This window comes from Phoxinus phoxinus (genome assembly GCF_949152265.1).
Source record: "Phoxinus phoxinus genome assembly, chromosome: 9".
Classification (NCBI taxonomy): Eukaryota; Metazoa; Chordata; class Actinopteri; order Cypriniformes; family Leuciscidae; genus Phoxinus; species Phoxinus phoxinus.
This window is the reverse complement of record NC_136884.1, coordinates 1496805-1517117: the sequence shown is the minus strand read 5'-3', so window position 1 is coordinate 1517117 and position 20313 is coordinate 1496805. Positions and strand designations below refer to the sequence as shown.

Genomic DNA, 20313 nt, shown 5'->3' with positions numbered 1-20313 from the left:
ATGAGTTTCAACATCAAATCGGACGCACAAACACACACATGCACAAACACATACATGTGCAATTATACCTAAAGCTGCTCTAAGCGATTTCTGTGCACCAGGGGCCTCATTTCAGTCCCTCCAGAAAAACGCGATTATGCGATCGCATGATTCAATGCAAAATCAGCCAAAGTACGCATATTTATGCGGGGGGCGCATTTTTTCAAATATGCCGCACTTTCGCCGCATAAATTGCAGATTTCCGCGCGCAAAATATGCATGATTTTATAATCCCCGCATTTTCGTTGCAAAAAGTCACATATCTTAGCAGAAAGTTGAAAAATGTTGCGTTTACTTCACACAAGCGCAGCCATTTGCCCTGTTGCCATGGGAACGTTATGATGTGACGTAATTCCGCGACATCATTGAAAAGCTGCAAACCCCGTAATGCTGATGAAACCATGATGAAGCCCGCAAATCATTCTCATTTGCCAACAAACATAAGCGCAAAAGACCGCGCAAAGTAGTTTCCCAGTGTGTCACATGACAGTGGGGGCAAATTATTTTGTACTCCGTGTAACTGTGTGTTGGACCACCGGCGGAAGTCGGCGCTGGACAACCACTTTGCCACTTTGTCATTTTTACAGAAGTTGTAGCATATTCATTTTGTAAAGCTACAGAACTTGTTCGACTCATCAATGTTTTGTAAGTTTGAGCATGTGTTTATTAAGGTCTGAAATAAAACAAGATGAGAACTTAAATATTCCCAGCACTTTATGTGAGGTAGTATGCTTGCTTATCATAGGAAGTAATAAGAAATGACTCTTTACATTAAAGTAAAACTACAAAGTTTGCTAGGCCAAAAAGACCGTTAATCTCGCGATAAAAAAATTAATTGCGTTAAAATGGGTTTGCGTTAACGCCGTTAATAACGCGTTAACTGACAGCCCTAATTCAAATGTATCAAAAGTGACAGTAAATGTTACAAAAGATTCTATTTAAAATAAATGCTGTGGTTTTGAACTTTCTATTCATAAAAATATCCAGTTTCCACATAAATATGAAGCAGCACGACTGGTTTCAACACTGATAATAATCATAAATGTTTCTTGAGCATCAGATCATCATATTATAGTGATTTCTGAAGGATCATGTGACACTGAAGACTGGAGTAATGATGCTGAAAATTCAGCTTTGATCACAGGAATAAATTACTCTTTAATATATGTTCACATAGAAAACAGATGTTTTACAGTCTAATAATATTTCACAGTTTTTACTGTAATTCTGATCAAATAAATGAGCATCTTCTTCTTTCAAAAACATTACAAAAAAATCTTGACGACCCCAAACTTTTGAACGGTAGTGTAGATTACAATAGAAAACCGCTATTCTGAATTGAATTCACTGAATTTTTTGCTATTCTGAATTATAATAATATTTCACTGTTTTTTTAATCAAATAAATGCAGCCTTGTTGAGCAAAAGAGACTTCTTTCAAAAACATTACAGTGTTTAAAAACTTTTTTTAAATGAAATTTTGACTTTCAGATTCAAATGGAACACAGTGTTTTACTGAAACTGCCTGCTGGAGTCAAGTAAAGCTCCCAGAATGCATTTTGAGGGGCGAGTTAACCTTTTCTGTTCAACCAGCAGCAAATCTGCACAGAAGAACAGAGAGTTCCAAGTGTGTGTGTGTGTGTGTGTGTGTGTGTGTGTGTGTGTGTGTGTGTGCGTGTGTGTGTGTGTGTGTGTGTGTGCGTGTGTGTGTTTGAGAGTCACATGCAGTGTATGGTGATGAATGGAGGGACGGCAGAAACTCGTTGCTCGGGTAACCAGACGTCCGTGGGTTGAGATAGACACGATCCGCTGGGATGCAAAGCAGGAATGCCTCATCTAGCAATTACAGCGTGCAGCACGGAGCAGAACTTTATTAAAGTTACACAAATGTCTCATATTTCTCTCCGTAGACCAGACTCATCTCTCTCTAGATCAAATACATCTCTCATCTTAACCCGAGTGATTTAAAAAACTCCCCAAACCTATTTACTCCTCTCTGTGAGTCATTTAAGAGATTGGTTGAAGCTCTTTAAGAAATGCTGGATCGTGTTTCACCCCTACAAATAAAAAAAAGATATAAAGAAAATATGAAACTATAATGTGCATTTAAAAAAAGTCTATTATTCATACATACATTATTTATTCCTAAGTATAATACATAAATTAAGCCCAAACACACACACATTCTCATTATTAAAGGCAGTCACACACACACAAAAAATGTAAATGCATTAAATTCACAAAAATTTACCATTTAAAATATATATAAATTATTACAAATATGAAATATTAAAATATATTTGGTATACGTGCTGCTCACTGAAAAGTATATATATATATATATATATATATTATAAATATGAAATATACCATATTCTGTATGGTAATTATAATTAATATTATGATATAATAATTATTAATTATAATAAATATAAAATATATAATATTCTGTATGTGTATATGTATGTATGTATATATATTTAATTATTATAAATGTTAAATATGCCATATTCTGTATGGCAATTATAATTAATATTATATAATAATTATTCATTATTATAAATATTAAATATACCATATTCTATATATATATATATATATTAAAATATGCCATATTCTGTGTGTGTGTGTGTGTATATATATATATAGAGAGAGAGGCCTATATTGATTTTGGTGTGAAATATGACCCCTTTCTTGACAGTTTTGTTGGATGCACGCTATTATTGACACTTTCCTCAAACATGAAACAATTTGTAGTTTTTTTTTTCCAATATTTGTTGGCACTGGGTCGAGAAACATCATATGACACCGATTATTTTTGAGCAAATATGTAGCGGTTTAGAAGACGCAGTGATTACAGAATGATGAGTGTTTATAATCCACTTTCCCACATGATGTAACATGGTTTTATTATTCAGGAGATTAGAAAGCGAGTAAGAAGTGTTAGTTAATATCCTCCTCGGGCTGTCATGAGTAATGTGTCTTTATTCGTCTTAATAGATTTGACAGGAAGCAAATCATCCCTGCGATTTCCCTCCATAATATATGAGCGACTGAGGAATCGTAGAGGTGTGTAAATGGAAAAGCTTGTCCAGCAAGCACTCATTGATCGGATCCGACGTCTGGTTCGATACATGGCAAACCGCTGCGAGTGATTGCGATAAGCAGTGGTGTGTGTGTGTGTGTGTGTGTGTGTGTGTGTGTGTGTGTGTGTGTGTGTGTGTGTGTGTGGGTTAATGATTTGCCTCGTGTTGGTCTGTGGCTAATGAAGGTTTCACTTTATTGAGTTCATAGTGCAGCTTTTCCTCTTGTTGAATCCATGACTTTGATTTTATTGATCATATATTTCATGCAGCATGAAATTAAAAGGGGTGTTTGAATATGATTTCACTTTTCTAACTTTAGTTAGTGTGTAATGTTGCTGTTTGAGGATAAACAACATCTGCAAAGTCACAACGCTCAAAGTTCAGAGCAAAGGAAGATATTTACTTTTAAAGAAATCGCTTTTTAAGGACTACAACAAACGGCTGGTAGGAACTACACGACATTCCTCCCGGGTTAGTGACATCACCAACCCTAAAATTTACATAAGCCCCGCCCCCTGAACACGATTTATAGATTATCAAGACGGAATATGCTAATCAATGACTAGAAGATAACTACACATAAGCTACATAAATTCATCAACTAACCCATTCAGAAATGTCCTGTTGCTTCTACATTTCCAGGACACAAATTCTTGAAGCTCCGCCCCCTGTGCCGGGAGCAGCGGCTCATTTGCATTTAAAGGGACAGACACAAAATGGTGCGTTTTTGCTCACCCTCAAAAAGTGACAATTTTAACATGCGATATAAAACTATCTGTGGGGTATTTTAAGCTGAAACTTCACACACACACTCTGGGGACATCATTATTTTACATCTTGGGAAAAGGGCATTTTACCCTCAGGCTAAAAAACAGCCGTCATCTCTCACACAAGTAAATAATAATGCATGTTTGTAGATGTATTACTAGATACAGCAGCATTGCATATTATTACATTGCATTTAATAGCACAAGCACATTTCTAAATCAATGCATTTGACAAAAAGGGTTTGAAACGAACCTAACATCTGTGCTCTGCATGTGAATGATTCCTCAAATCATGTATGTTTAACATGCTTTGCAATTTCGTGCATCTCTCAATTTACAGTTTCACATCCATTTGTGTCTTTAAAAGATTTAAAATCTGATAATAGAGAGACCAGAACATTCTCTTGCAATAATATTCTTACGGCTTTAATGAAATAAAAGAGCAACTTTATGTTGACTTTGCTGATATATAACCGGATTAAATGAAATCCTCCTCCTCCTCATTAAGGAACTCATTTGGGAGGAAAGATCATTTTATTGAGTTCGAATGTCAGGCTGTGGGTTGCCATGGAAATTAATGCACAATCCGTGTGCATCTAAGTATTTAAATTTATAAGAGCTAATATATTCTGATTAATAATGCATGCGATTCATAACGAGCTCTGAGAAGTGTGCTCAAAGTTTAAAGTAGTGTTTAAAGAGATTTAAGTTTTTATTGTCTGTAATCCCGGCAGATTATGCAGGATTATGTGGGCAGCGCTGAGGTTAGATTAGAGATTACCCTCGTCTGCTGTGTAATCCAGCTCTGTTTAATAACATTTCATACTGAGATCAGGGGAAACGCTCAGTAATGGGATATTAGCATCTCTCCTCCTCATGTCAACATGCTAGTTGTACAGTTTCAGCAGTAAATTCAGCAGAATCAAACAGTAAGCCTGTGTTTAATGTGTTGTTTTGTTATTGACTTATTAGGATGTTGACTTAGATCTAATTTGATGTGAATTTGTGATATGAATATGCGTTTTATTGGACGCAGGACCTTTGACTGCAAAAGCGTCTATTTATTCATTCAGGATATGAGTTTTGTCTTGTATCAAGTGAAATGATTCAGCAATATCACAAGCATTACGTGCTGTCTTTCCCAAATAGCAAAACAATTGCTAAAGTTATATTGATTTTATTAAATAGTTCAATAAGCAATTTAGAGTTAGACACAATTGAGTGTGTTTTTACATTATTTTGTAAACGTGTGGCGGATGGATGGATGAATGGATGGATGGATGAATTGATAGATGGATAAATGGATGGATGGATGAATTGATGGATGGATGGATAGACAGACAGTTAGATGAATGGATAAATGGATGGATGGATGAATTGATGGATGGATGGATAGACAGACAGTTAGTTAGATGGATGGATGGATGAATTGATAGATGGATAAATGGATGGATGGATGAATTGATAGATGGTTGGATGGATAGACAGACAGTTAGATGAATGGATAAATGGATGGATGGATAAATGGATGGATGGATGAATTGATAGATGGTTGGATGGATAGACAGACAGTTAGATGGATGGATAAATTGATGGATGGATGAATTGATGGATGGATAAATGGATGGATGGATGAATTGATAGATGGTTGGATGGATAGACAGACAGTTAGATGGATGGATAAATGGATGGATGGATAAATGGATGGATGGATGAATTGATAGATGGTTGGATGGATAGACAGACAGTTAGATGGATGGATAAATTGATGGATGGATAAATGGATGGATGAGTAAATTGATAGATGGATAGACAGACAGTTAGATGGATGGATAAATGGATGGATGGATGAATTGATAGATGGATGGATGGATAGACAGACAGTTAGATTGATGGATAAATGGATGGATGGATAGACAGACAGTTAGATTGATGGATAAATGGATGGATGGATGGATGGATGGATGAATTGATGGATGGATAAATGGATGGATGGATGGATGGATAGACAGACAGTTAGATGGATGGATAAATGGATGGATAAATGGATGGATGGATGGATGGATGAATTGATAGATGGATAAATGGATGGATGGATGAATTGATAGATGGATGGATAGATGAATTGATGGATGGATAAATGGATAGATGGATTAATTGATAGATGGATGGATGGATAGACAGACAGTTAGATGGATGGATAAATGGATGGATGGATGGATGAATTTATATATGGATAAATGGATGGATGGATGAATTGATGGATGGATGGATGGACAGTTGGATGGATGGATGAATTGATGGATGGATGGATGGACAGTTGGATGGATGGATTGATAGACAGACAGACAGACAGATAGATAGATAGATAGATAGATAGATAGATAGATAGATAGATAGATAGATAGATAGATAGATTGATAGATAGATTGATAGATAGATCACTGGAATGAATCACTAACTAGTTGTTAACACTGTTTACATGGATCAAACATCAGCAGAAGTTCATCCACCTAGAACAACACAGAAGTCGCACCTCAAAAGGATGATCTAGACACGTTCATATTGAATAATTCATGGAATACCAGCTTCACATTTCTGGATTTTATCCCTCTGGCAACTTTCCCTGTTCACTTGTATTGCAGGACACGACTGTCTTAGCTCGTTTATACATCCACAATTATTGTCTGTGAAAATCAACAGCATGTCAGTGATGCTGTTTATGGGACGGTCCTTTAAGTCATATGCTGAGTGTGTGTGTGTGTGTGTGTGTGTCTATAGAGCGTATTAAACTCTCAGTTTGACTCGTTTTTTCTGGATCAGTGGAAAACAGCAGATTTTTTAGCACATGCAGTGAAATATGCAAAGCAACAGCCGCCTCGTGGTTTTAATATTTGAACCGCTTGGAGGGGTTTTCAATCACACACACACACACACACTCACACACACACTCTTCTTTCCAATGTTCCAATTATTCCAAATCTGGCATCACATTCATGCTTGACGGCCTGCAGATTGTTTTTGGCTGAATGAAGATAAAGTTTGGAGAATGATTTTTGGATGAAACGTCATTGTGAAGGTTTTACCCTTCCTTTCATCATCCAAGTTACTTTTAACAACAAGAGAAATCAAGTGTGTGTGTGTGTGTGTGTGTGTGTGTGTGTAATTGTTTCCTCAGTCGCTTGTTGTAAGAACGGCACGGCGTGTGAACGCACCTCAGTGTGATGATCCAGGTAGCAGATACATGTTTACAATGAAAAGCAAATTACCTTAGACAGGGAAAAAATGAAACAATTTATCGTTACAACCATTGTTTTGAATTATGCAAAACTATTAGCTCATGTTTTCTGAGATTTGAAACGCTACATTAATAAGATGTTGAACTCAAAAAGACAAACACTTGGAAATACATGCAAGTAGGGATGGCCCGATACCACTTTTTCCAGGCCGAGTCCGATACCGATACTTTAATTTTTGGTACTCGCCGATACCGATACCGTAACCGATACCTGTATTTTTATTTTCAATTAATTTAATTCATGCATTTGTCATTTTTAAATGTATTGGTAGAGAAACCAAAAGAATGTCAAATCATATTTGTTTATTAAATGTAAACTTAATTTGTTCATCAAATATATTTAATGCACTGCATATTCATTACTGTATAAATTAAATATAGATGGATCTTTTTGTGAAGTTACAAAAAAAGGTAGCCTATTTAGTCAAGAGTTAATCCTTTGTCTGGTTAACATTAAAACAGCAGCAGATTAATTCAACTGCTGCCCCTTTAAGACCGAACGCACTTGAAACCCATTTGAATTATACTGTCTACGTTCACTTGACATATAATATACTTTGTTTACTAGGATACTCGCCAAGACGGGCGTTTTTACATAGTTTTGTGTGAATTCATCCGTACAAGCGCAATAGTGAAATAATTCCACTCAGTGTTCGCGCGCTGTCTGAGGCGATGGTTTTCGGGGCGCGCGCTTTGGATGTTTGAAGTTCATGTAACTTCTTGACCTGCAAATGTCCTGTAATAATGTCGTTAAACATAAATAAGGTAACAGTTCATGTTTTACTTACATATACGATTTAGTTTTAATCCAAATATACGTGCCGAGTGAACGATCAGCAATCCAGAGCATTCAACAGAAGTGCGCGCGCTCTCTCTCTCTCTCTCTCTCTCTGGTCAGTTAATGTTAATAATAAGCTACATGCCTCGTTTTACTTTTTTTGCCATTGATATCCGACTGAACTACAAACTTTCCACTGACGTCTGATGCGCTCGACCAGCTCGCGCTTCGGTGCCGCTGCGCGCTCAATCCACTGCGCGTTTTTCTCTTATCAGCTCGCGCACCACAGCTATATAGGCGTTACTATATTTTGTTTAATATTTCACTAATATGATACATTTACTTCATAGACAGCCTTCTTTTTTTTATCCCCATTATACTTTCTGTTGTCAGTGCTTCTTTGTCTGGACACAAACACTGTACACACGCTGCCTGGTATCGGTTGTTGGTATCGGGGCGTTTTTACAAGTACGAGTACGAGTACATGAGCTCAGTATCGGGCCGATACCCGATACTGGTATCGGTATCGGGCCATCCCTACATGCAAGAAAGAAAGACAGTAGATTAGGTTTTACAAGACAGTTCAAACTTTAATTTCTGATATGGTTTGTTCACATTTGAAGTTACATTACAATAAGCTGTTACACACATTAGACGATAGATAGATAGATAGATAGATAGATAGGTAGATAGATAGATAGATAGATAGATAGATAGGTAGGTAGATAGATAGATAGATAGATAGATAGGTAGATAGATAGATAGATAGATAGATAGATAGGTAGATAGATAGATAGATAGATAGATAGATAGGTAGGTAGATAGATAGATAGATAGATAGATAGATAGATAGATAGATAGATAGATAGATAGATAGATAGATAGATAGATAGATAGATAGATAGATAGATAGATAGATAGATAGATAGATAGATCAAGGGCCCTATTGTAACGCTCTGAAACGCAAGTATCAAACGCGAAACGCAAGTAACTTTGTGGGCGGATCCCGGCGCGGTTGCTATTTTCCCGGCGGGATAAACGACTCTTGCGCCCGACGCAAATCTAAAATGTGTTGGTCTGAAGTCGCTTCATTACTCATAGGTGTGGTTTGGGTGTAACGTGTGTTGTGGCAAAAACAATATTTAACAAACGCAGCATTCCCAGGCAAAAGAGACGTCAAGATTCAAATTGTATTGAAAAGAAAAGATACATTTATTCTTGCAAGAATAGTTCCCATTCTAGCCACACAGGCCAGCTGCAGGTTGAGGGTGAATCCCCCAACCCTAACAGACCAGTTTGCAGGCAGAGTGAGACACAGATAGGTGCTTTACTGGTAGTTTTATTATTGTTCTCATCAAAGCATTCTCTAAACACCACCCCAGAGGGCAGGAACTGAGGATCCCCCATGGTTGCCTCAACCCCTCCCTAGCCTGGGGTCTCATCACCTCTCACGTCTCAGTGTCACACACACAGCTGTATCAACGTTACAACATAAAGCTCAAAATACAGAACACATGGCATTCATTTGTTATCATTGAGATAACAAAATAAGAAATAAAAGATTAAAATTGCTACTACACGTGAAATAAACCAATCAGAGCGTCCTCTCACATTCCCTTTAAGAGCCGGTGCGCTTGTTCCACGGCGGATTGCTATTATAACGGCGGATCGCTATTATAACGGCGGATCGCTATTATAACGGCGGATCGCTATTATAACGGCGGATCGCTATTATAACGGCGGATCGCTATTATAACGGCGGATTGCTATTATAACGGCGGATCGCTATTATAACGGCGGATCGCTATTATAACGGCGGATTGCTATTATAACGGCGGATTGCTATTATAACGGCGGATCGCTATTATAACGGCGGATCGCTATTATAACGGCGGATCGCTATTATAACGGCGGATCGCTATTATAACGGCGGATCGCTATTATAACGGCGGATCGCTATTATAACGGCGGATCGCTATTATAACGGCGGATCGCTATTATAACGGCGGATCGCTATTATAACGGCGGATCGCTATTATAACGGCGGATTGCTATTATAACGGCGGATCGCTATTATAACGGCGGATCGCTATTATAACGGCGGATCGCTATTATAACGGCGGATCGCTATTATAACGGCGGATCGCTATTATAACGGCGGATCGCTATTATAACGGCGGATCGCTATTATAACGGCGGATCGCTATTATAACGTCGGATCGCTATTATAACGGCGGATCGCTATTATAACGGCGGATCGCTATTATAACGGCGGATCGCTATTATAACGGCGGATCGCTATTATAACGGCGGATCGCTATTATAACGGCGGATCGCTATTATAACGGCGGATCGCTATTATAACGGCGGATTGCTATTATAACGGCGGATCGCTATTATAACGGCGGATCGCTATTATAACGGCGGATCGCTATTATAACGGCGGATCGCTATTATAACGGCGGATCGCTATTATAACGGCGGATCGCTATTATAACGGCGGATTGCTATTATAACGGCGGATTGCTATTATAACGGCGGATCGCTATTATAACGGCGGATTGCTATTATAACGGCGGATCGCTATTATAACGGCGGATCGCTATTATAACGGCGGATCGCTATTATAACGGCGGATCGCTATTATAACGGCGGATTGCTATTATAACGGCGGGTTTGCCGGCGCACGCCAGGAGCGGTTCACAGCCGAGGAGACCGACGCTCTCGTCAGGGCCGTAAAACACAGAGAAGTGACATTGGGGATGATGGGAGAAACACACAAATTAGCTTCGGTTAAACAGGCGTATAATAATTTGGGTAAATGTGTAAGCTAGATTTATTTTTTCTCATCTCACATTAACATAGAATTAATATTTCACATATTTTTCCTTGTAATAATGTATGATTTGCAAAAATGAAAACTGCTGCATCTGTGTAGATGAGAGAATCAAAGTGTGTGTGTTGTGCACACGCTACATAATGGCCAAGCACGCGCCCTTAAAATAGCATATGACTAACGCGCGGCGCCGCTGTCTTTAGACTGGGTTTCTCCTGGTCAGTGGTGGAGTTGTTTTTTAAAACTGCAAAATATCACCAGGGAACGTTTGCGCCGGAACACGCTCCTCTTTTCACCGAACCGCCCCCCCCCCGAGCGCAAGTTCATTCCCTAATTTACCGACGTGCGTCTGTGGAGGGAAGAGTCGCTGTGCGCGGGTGCAGAATAGGAATGATACATGCGTCGGCGTACAAAGTCAATTGCGCTGGGTGCGAGATAGGGCCCCTAAAGAATAAAGACTGCAGACTGATTTTTTCTTTGCACACTTAATATGGGTTGGAGCTTTTAATTTTGAACTCTCAAAGTGCACCAGATTGATGAATTTAACATTAAAATGGACAAAATGTTCTTTGGTGGGAGCATGCCCCCGAACCCCCCTAGAGGGACAGAGGTCCACCCACCACAGTTTTACCAAAGATCCTGTGGGAAACACTGGTATTGCTATGCCAATGCAGATTATAGCTTGTTTTTTGGATGCATCACTGGAGTAGTTCAATTGTATTAATAAATGACAATTTTGTACTTATTTCATCTGTTAACTCTCACTCGTTCCTGCTCACTCATTACATGGCATTAGTGGTTTTAATGAATAGGAGTTGAAGAAAAACATATTCAAGGGCGTGCAAAGATGGGTGGTGTTTATGATCATATGTAGTGGGCCAGTCTGGGCCAAAATGCCAGGGCCGATTCTTTGGTCCCAGTCCAGCCCTGTGCGTCAGCATCGGTGTCTGTGTTGATTAATGTGAGTGTGTGCTAGAGAGAGTAGAGTTAGTATAGAGTTAGTGTTGCTGTAGTATTCAGCGCGCGTCTGTCTGACGTAGCGCCAAGATTTCATTTGGTTTCATCAGACACTCGAGGGCCGGCGACGGGCAAACAGCAGAAGCCGTATTCAGATCACAGGTCTGTGTGACGCGACCTCGTGCACTCGGGGTTTCCTCGGGAAGAGGGAGTGGAAAGAAAGATGGAGGGATGCAGATGGATGTGTAATATTCATGAACATAAAATGAGAGGAGGAAGAAGAGACGAGAAACTGCAGGTGTTGAGTCTGTCTCTGACTGGCTGTATTAATATTTCATATTGAAGATATTGTGTGTGTGTGTGTGTGTGTGTGTGTGTGTGTGTGTGTGTGTGTGTGTGTGTGTGTGTGAGTGTGTGTGTGTGTGAGAGTGTGTGTGTGAGAGTTTGTGTGTGTGTGTGTGTGTGTAAGAGTGTCTCTTACTCTGATTGAGTTTAACTCTCTCTGTGTGTGTGTGAGTGTGAGTGTGTGTGAGAGAATGTGTGTGTGAGTGTGTATGTCTCGCTCTGATTGCGTTTAACTCTCTGTGTGTGTGTGTGTGTGTGTGTGTCTGTGTGTGTGTGTGAAGACTGTGAAGACTAATTTAGATATTTTGAGTGTGTGTGTGTGTCTTTCACTCTGATTGAGTTTAACTCTCCGTGTGTGTGTGTGTGTGTAAGGGCCAATCCCAATTCTACCCCTTACCCCTTCACTTACCCCTTCCCCTCTGTTTTGCTCGTGCACGTGGAGGGGTAGGGCTGTCTCGATTCTCTTTTGGTTGGAGGGGAAGGGCTAGGGGGAAGGGCCAGATAGCCCTTCAAACGAAGATTTTTCAGGACCACACTTCAAACGAAGGGGTATGAGAAGTGTCACTGCATACACCGGCTACAGACGCAAAATGACTGCCCAAGCAAAAAATTAGACCATAAATGTAAGAATTGTTGACTTTAATAAGTATTTTAACGACAAATAATGATTTGCTTTATGTTACATTCAATCTTGTGTTCATATTTACGGTCAGTTCCTTCAAAGAAACGTTTGTAAAAAAATCTCTTCTTTTTTTGAGTTGAACGCACATGAACGCCACACAATGTCGTATTTCACACAGTTTCACACAGTAAATAAATAAATAGGTCAAAATAGGACAAACATAGGTCTGTACCTCCAACGTGTTAATACAACACCACAGAAAACAAGTCCTGTGCATCTTGGAAGTTTGTGATAAACATCGGCGCATCTCCTGTGACGTAGGCGACGACGTATAATGACGTGTAACGGTGTAGTAGTGGTGTCCCATTTCTTAGGGGAATATTTTCACCCCTACGCCTTGCCACTCTGTTTCAAGGGTCAAGGGGAAGGGGAAGGCGAAGGGTTAGGGGTAGACGAAGGGGAAAGGGGTAGAATTGGGATTGGGCCTAAGTGTCTCTTACTCTGATTGAGTTTAACTGTGTGTGTGTGTGTGTGTGTGTGTGTGTGTGTGTGTGTGTGTGTGTGTGTGTGTGTGTGTGTGTGTGTGTGTGTGTGTGTGTGTGTGTGTGTGTGTGTGTGTGTGTGTGTGTGTGTGAAAGTCTGTGTAAAAGTCTGTGTGTGAAAGTCTGTGTGTGTGTGTATGTGTGTGTGTGTGTGTGAGAATCTTCTCTCTTGGTAGGATCACAGATGTATTTTCCAGCTGTCCTGATGGCTTTATTACAGATGTTTTGTTTAGAGCTTCCTTCTGCGATCCTTTCATCGAGGTTGGGGAATTTCTTGGCGGATAACGATACTCTTTGAGTTTTAACCTTTACAGCTGGAGTCTAATTAGTGAACTAATTCAATGGCAACAACAACACAAACTCTGTGTTCTCATGATGTTGGCTAAACAGTAACATCTGTGTGTTAGCGGATACAATATGTTTCTGTGTTTTGTTTTGATTAAAAGGTTTGTTGCATCTGGGCACACACTTTTATCTCTATAAAGCTACTGTATCATATTTGATACACAAAGAAAAGTCTCTACATTTTCAAAACCGAACCGGTCACACACATTCTCCTTCAGTCCTTCTGTCTCTAACTTAAAAAAAAAAAAAAAAAAAGCTATCAATCAAAGCTTTTAGTCTTTAAACTTTTAGTTTAATTGAACTCTTTTTGCTGTGAAATCAAGTAAACGTAAGAATAACTTTGATATTCTACGTAATATTTCAAGATAAACACTTTACTTCATTCTCCATACGTAATTTTTTTAGAAAAATCTGTATCAAATATGATCATCAGGATTTTGAGCTAGATTTATTTGTTAATCTGCCAATCATCATTGTGTTGCATTGAATCATATGTTTTTAAACTACAAAGCTTTGATCAAAACTAACTTTATAATAAGACATATTGGCAGATATAGAGTGATGATTTTATTTAATAATCTGTTATTAAGATGTAATTGATTACATTACAAGCTTTTCGTCCATATAAAAATCAGCAAATTGCATATTTTTGCTCACTTTGATCCTCTGAATAAATTTTTACAGTTTTTTCCTCTGTATTCTCACTACATCACACTTAATGAGCCATAAAAGCCTGATGTATAAAGTATGATACTCACCTAAAAATGTCCAAAAATGAGAATTTTCACACTAATATTTAATATGTCAGGGTTAAAAACTGCTGGGAGACATCTCATTTACAAGCATTGTGTTAGAATTAGTTTGATTTGACCATAAAATCAGTGTGTTGATGGATCTGAGACTGCGTGTGTGTGTGTGTGTGTGTGTGTGTGTGTGTGTGTGTGTGTGTGTGTGTGTGTGTGTGTGTTGGCCTGTTTTCAGACACAAGAATTGATTTATTTGTACCAGAGTAAAGCTGATTGTCCGTATGTTCTCCGCTCGCGGCGTGGAAATAAACGCGTTTACACCAGACAATCTTCTTAGCACAGCGACGACGCGCCGTCACAAAGACATCGTTCTCGGTGTTTTACGCATTACCTCAATATCACTTTACCGTAGTGTGTCGAGGGAAACTTCAGCGAGAGACAGACGGTGGGGTTTAATTTCACGCACCAGACAAGAGAATTTATTCTGTTTCCTTTCATACTTTTATCCTTTCTTTCTTTCTTTCTTTCTCTCTGACAGACATACAGCTTTAGCTCTTTCTCGTCCCTGAAATGACCTTGTATTAATGAGTGTGTGATCACGAGTCAGTTGGGCTTTCAGCTCGCAGCAAAAACACAAACAATCCCTCCCTCCACACACACACACACACACACACACGCATTCAGTCTGTTGCTCTCACAGATACCATTAGCACGGCTCTGGTGGAAATAGAACGATAAAGAAAGGGTTAGAAAAACTAAGTTTTCTCTTTTTAAGAAGAAAAACAAAGGTGGAATTAAGAACAGAAACACCAAACTATTCCTCAGACTACAGGTACGTAACTTTACACCTCCTGTAATGCTGACTTTTCATGACTTTTGCGCTCGTTTAAAGCAAAACAAGAGATTTTTCTTTTTAAAAAGCTTCACGCTCGAGCAAATGCCACCTCAGATCCTGCGTCTCTCTCTCGTTATTCCTGAAGTACGCCGGAGGATGAGAGGATGAGAGCCGCTGTTTTTCTGCTGTTCGAGGCCTTCATGCGCTCAGCGACGGGCGGCTTAACGCTGTCAGTCTCTTGTCAGGGTTTAAAACTCCTGAAATCTCTCCCTGTGTCGGGAACACTGAGGTCAGCCGGTGTTTGTGACCCCGGAGTCTCTGCCTGGCACTGGCAGAATAAAAAAATAATGCAAGTCGAAGTGTTTCTGCGGAGAGAGTGACTAAAAGTTATATGCTGAATCTGGATGGACATGCAAAACTATCAAATAATATCCTTAGATGTGACCCTGGACCACAAAACCAGTCACAAGGGTACATTTTTGGACATTGAGGTTTATATATCATATAAAGCTGAATAAATAATCTCTCCATTGATGTGTGGTTTGTTAGGATAGGACAATATTTGGTCGAGACACAACTATTGAAAATCTGGAATCTGAGGAGCAAAAAAATCTAAACATTGAGAAAATCTCCTTTAAAGTTGTGCATTTATGTTCACGATTGTGCTGCACTCACTCACAAAAATACATGTTTTATATATTTACAGTAGGAAATTTCCTAAATATCTTCATGGAACATCATCTTAATATCCTCATGATTTTTGGCATAAAAGAAAAATGTATAATTTTGACCCATACAATGTATAGTTGTGACAGATATACCCGTGCGGCTCCAGACTGGGTTTGGTGATCCAGGGTCACGTATTGTAATTATCACGAGCACAAGTTGTAATCGGCTTAACTCAATATGTGACGATAACTAAGCATATATTATAACGCATATTATACCTGTATATTATTAACATTAATTTGGCACATTCATCTGATATACTTCTTAAATTGTATTAGGATACATTTTCTGAAACAAAATACAAATAAACTGAAATTTAATTTAATCTCAGGTGACATTTCGCCTCAAAACCAAAAGAAAATGATATTTCGCATTAAGAAAATACAAATTTTTTCATGTTTTATAGTATTAAACTTAAGCTTATTCTCGTTGGTGATTCTCATTAGACTCTAATTACTGTAATATTGCATATTTTGTATTACAGTAAAAAAAATTACAGTACTAGTTTTTTTGTTTTAATTTGAAATATATACTTTTTGGATTACAATAATAACAGATTATTTGGAAATAATAATGTCGTTATTAAAAAAGGCATTTTGTTGATCTAATTACTGTAATATTGTATTTTCGTATTACAGTAAAACATTTATTAATGTTTTATATTTTAATATATTGTAATGTTTTTAATATATGTGATATATTTTTTTTTGCATTAGAGTAATAACATATTATTTGGAAATATGTATGTACATAATTTAATTGATTTTCTTTATCTTTTATTTTATCGTTATTCTGAATGTTGATTTTCATTAGATTCTAATTACTGTATTATTGAGTTTCAGTTTTGTTTTAAATTTGAATACTAAAAATTATGTTTTTTATATATATATATATATATATACAAACAAGAAATACACAATGTTATGAATGCAATTTTTTTTGTGCAAAATATAATCAATTTTCCCCTCTTGATTTTGGTGTGAAATATGACACGTTCCACGAGATTCACCTTTCAAAGTTTTTCTTTTATTTTTTTATTATTTTTTATGTATGTCTCAGATGGGATGAAGTAAATGACATTCTTATTCAGGAAAGCGTGCATTTCCTGTTTAAACTTCAAAGCGTTTCCTTGGAAAAGCATTTTAACAGGGTTTGCTGTGGTCCACCTTTTTATCTGTCCGGCCCACATCTGTGTGTCTGTACATCCCCTCTGGGACGCAGAGAGAGAGAGAGAGAGAGAGAGTGTGTGTGTGTGAGAGAGAGAGAGAGAGCTTATCAACACACATCTCATGCTCCTCCCTTCTCTACATTGACAGGTGAAAACCTCTGGAAATCTCAGTGGCTTACGTGCACTGTTTTCTGTTGCCTTCTTTTGAAAGCACCTCGTGTGTGTGTGTGTGTGTGTGTGTGTGTGTGTGTGTGTGTGTGTGTGTGTGTGTGTGTGTGTGTGTGTGTGTGTGTGTGTGTGTGTGTGTGTGTGTGTGTGTGTGTGTGTGTGTGTGTGTGTGTGTGTGTGTGTGTGTGTGTCGTTTACATTCAGACTCCCATGTATGGGGCATCTGTGTGTGTGTGTGTGTGTGTTTTAGAGAGGCCGTTTTTTCCCAGGGTGGTGTGTGAAGTGGGTCGTTCCTGACTGGAATGAGAATAAGCAGGGTGCCGTGTGAGCTTTGAGCCACTGCTGTTGCCATAGTTATCGGTTAACCGATCAGAACGAGTCCTGTTCAGATGAACAGCCACCAGCCGCCCGTCTCTCTCACTGTCGCTCTCCTCTTTTTCAGCCCGAGTTTAATGCACGTTGTGACTCATGCGGCCGTTCGCACACATTTCCCTGCGCTGCCTTTTCATTGGTTTTCTATGTTAACGTGTGTGTTTGAGCCGGATCACACAGAACACGTTTTTGCTGTTAAAATCGCGAACGAAAAAGTATACGCATGGTCTAGAGATGTGTTTTTTTTATAGTGCTGGGCAACGATTAATCGCATCCGGAAAAAAGTTTGTGTTTTTAATTAGGGCTGTCAAAAGATTAATCGTGATTAATCACATCCAAAATAAAAGTTTGTGTTTACATAATATATGTGTGTGTACTGTGTAGAATTATTATGTATAAATACACACACAACACACATTCATGTATATATTTAAGGAATAATTGCATTTATATACTGTATATACATTTATATAATTTATATTATATATAAATATTTTATATATAAATAAAACCAATTTTTCTTAAATATATACATGATTGTGTGTGTTTTTATATATATAAATAATCATACACAGTATACAAACATATATCATGTAAACACAAACTTTTATTTTGGATGCGATTAATCACGATTAATCTTTTGACAGCCCTAGTTTTTAAATAATATGTGTGTGTGTGTGTGTGTACTGTGTATAATAAATTATTTAAAATTTATTATAAAAAGTTATGAAAAAAAGGATACATGAAATAAGATGCAGCGCATGTCCTTTTACACCAAGGAGATAACTATAATAATAAAGATTTCGTTTTAGAAATCATCTTATATAGTAAAAGAATAGCAAAGTAAACAATAACACTAATTACACAGAGTAACAATATCAATGGAATCACTTGCAGAACCAATAAAAACATGAACAGCCAATCAGAGCGACAGACGGCATTATAATAAACAGAACGTTATCGTGTGTTTGTGTGACCGATAATTATCTTTATGGTTTTGAACGTGCCTTTATAGTCAATATTGTTTTGTTTTGTAATGAGAATATGCTTGTGTTCAGCACGTAGCGAGGCGCTAATGAAAGAGACAGGGGGAACTGCTCTGGGATCAGCCGACGTTGTCAGTGGAGATTAATCTCCCGTGAGTCTGGTTGGCTGTGTGGGAACTGGTGGTTATATACACATCCGCGCACAAAAGCATGCTGGGTAGAGGTGCGGGAGGGAGGGGGGGGGGGGGGGTACAATTTCTCTCTCTTCTGTTCGATTCCCTCTTTTCATTCGAGCAGCTTGAGGCCGCTTTCTCATACGTTGGGTCGCTAAGGTGCAGGAGGCCGACGGAGAATAACAGCCCTGCTTGTGTTAGGAACACACACACACACACACACACACACACACACACAGAGAGAGAGTTCAGATTCTCAGAAGGGTGTTCCATGGAAACACACACACACACACACACACACACTCGATGATCCCTGGTGCTCAGGGGGGGGGGGATATACAGACCGCTTTCTGATTCCATTGACTTGATTGACCGAATGATGATGTAACTGTCTGTGTGTTACGAAACAAGCACTGTCACACACATTTTATTATTAGTTTAAAGTATTTTGAATATTTTGAAAAAAAAACTCTTTTGCTCACAGAGCCTGCATTTATTTGATCAAAAAGACAGTAAAAACAGTGAAATATTATTTATGATTTGAAATAACTGTTTTCTATGTGAACATATATTAAAGTGTAATTTATTCAAAGCTGTATTTTCAGCATCATTACTCCAGGCTTCAGTGTCACATGATCCTTCAGAAATCAGTATAATATGATGATCAATAAACATTTATGATTATTATCAGTGTTGAAAACAGTTGCTCTGCTTCATATTTAACTAGAGTTCAAAAGAAATATAAATCTTTAAAGGGTAACTAAACCCCTGGTCAGAGCCTGACTCCACCCACTGGCAATATTTGAAAAATGCTGGAAAAGTGGGCGGAGCCCAGTGGAGGGGGGGCGTGCACCTGAGACGTGTCTCTCTGTAGGCAAGGGCGGGGTTATCTGGTACCCTCTTACATCACAGGGCACCACAACTGCCAATAGGAAAATGCAACTGCAGTAGCCACCGTTCAACCTGAAGAGGGCAGCACTCCGACATTTTTACACCATATATTGTAGAATTAAAACACTTTATACCCAAATGTCAAAAACATTACTTGAATCAATGAACAGCATTAATAAAGCCCCAGTCTTACAGATCATTATACAAAAAAAGTTGTTTTAGGGTTTAGTTACCCTTTAACTGAAAATGTTGTGCTTTTTAATGTTAAATTCATGAAACTGGTGCAGTTTGAGAGTTCAAAATTAAAAGCTCCAACCCATATTCAGTGTGCAAATTAAACAAAGAAAAATGCAAACCTCTTGTAGTTACAGTGTCTGTCTACATTACACTACTACATAATAATAGTTATAATATTAATCCCATGATAGTAATAGCCATATATTGTAAAACAAATGCACTGAAAAATAAAGGAAACATTCATAATTAGTTTTGTACAAATTTCTATACTTTACATTAAAGATGTGATTGACTTTTTTTTGGACCAATTTTAATTTTTTACTCAATTAGTTTATTTGTCAGGGACAATGTACAAAATACATTAATCTTGCAAAAAGATGTTTTGTACCAGAGT

At 38.1% G+C, this 20313-nt stretch overlaps 1 protein-coding gene across 2 annotated transcripts in view; it reads left to right on the top strand.

Moving 5' to 3' along the window:
* ptn (pleiotrophin) overlaps positions 1-20313 on the top strand; it is a 56555-nt gene that overhangs the window by 3347 nt on the left and 32895 nt on the right. The window contains exon 1 of one of the 2 annotated variants that reach the window (XM_079623964.1): positions 15022-15192. The exons of the other annotated variant lie outside the window; for it this stretch is intronic. The gene's annotated coding sequence lies outside the window, so the exon portion shown is untranslated. Of the gene's footprint in view, positions 1-15021; positions 15193-20313 lie in introns of those variants that run through there. 2 annotated transcript variants of the gene reach the window in all.